Source organism: Cherax quadricarinatus, chromosome 91 (assembly GCF_038502225.1).
Source record: "Cherax quadricarinatus isolate ZL_2023a chromosome 91, ASM3850222v1, whole genome shotgun sequence".
In the NCBI taxonomy this organism is placed as follows: Eukaryota; Metazoa; Arthropoda; class Malacostraca; order Decapoda; family Parastacidae; genus Cherax; species Cherax quadricarinatus.
In genome coordinates, this window is record NC_091382.1 from 1,319,856 (window position 1) to 1,320,648 (window position 793).

Here is a 793-nt window from a genome sequence, read left to right on the forward strand (position 1 = left end):
AGGAGGAGCCTACTAAGTCCGAATTATGGATAATTTTGATTTAACAGACTCAGTGCACTAAAGCTGAATTATAGACAATCTGAATTTCACCGACTTTGTGCATTAAGTCCAAATCATAGACAATTTGGATTTAACAAACTTGGTGCACTAAATCTGAAATTCACTGCTGAATAACCCTGGTGGATTTAGCACTTAGTTTTGATTATAATAATAATAAATCCGAAATTAATATACCCAGTGGATCATAGGAATAAAAGACAGTTCTGGAGTTAATGGTCATGGTGATGTTGCCAAATTTTGTATGTTAAATCAAGGCTTCACTAATACAACACTATACAGCCTCTCCTCACTTAACAGTAGAGTTCCGTTCCTATGAATACATTGGTAAACGAATTTGTCACTAAGTGAGGAGCATACTATAATGGTAGTGGGTTTATGTCAACCATCTTTAAAGTGTTTTAATGTCACTTTTGCACCATTTATAACATTTCTGGTATATTTTAAATGTTTATACAGTAGTGCACTGTATATTATAATAAATAGAATAAAGAAAATCAGCTCTAATATGCATTATTTAGGTAAGCATATTGGTCAGAGAGCCCATCGTAAGTCTGAGTCGTCGGTAAATGAGTACATATGTCGCTAAGTGTGAGGAGAGGCAAAATAAATAAATAAATAAATAAATAAACAAACAAACAAACAAACAAACAAACAAATAAATAAATAAATAAATAAATAAATAAATAAATATATATATATATATATATATAATATATATATATATATATATATA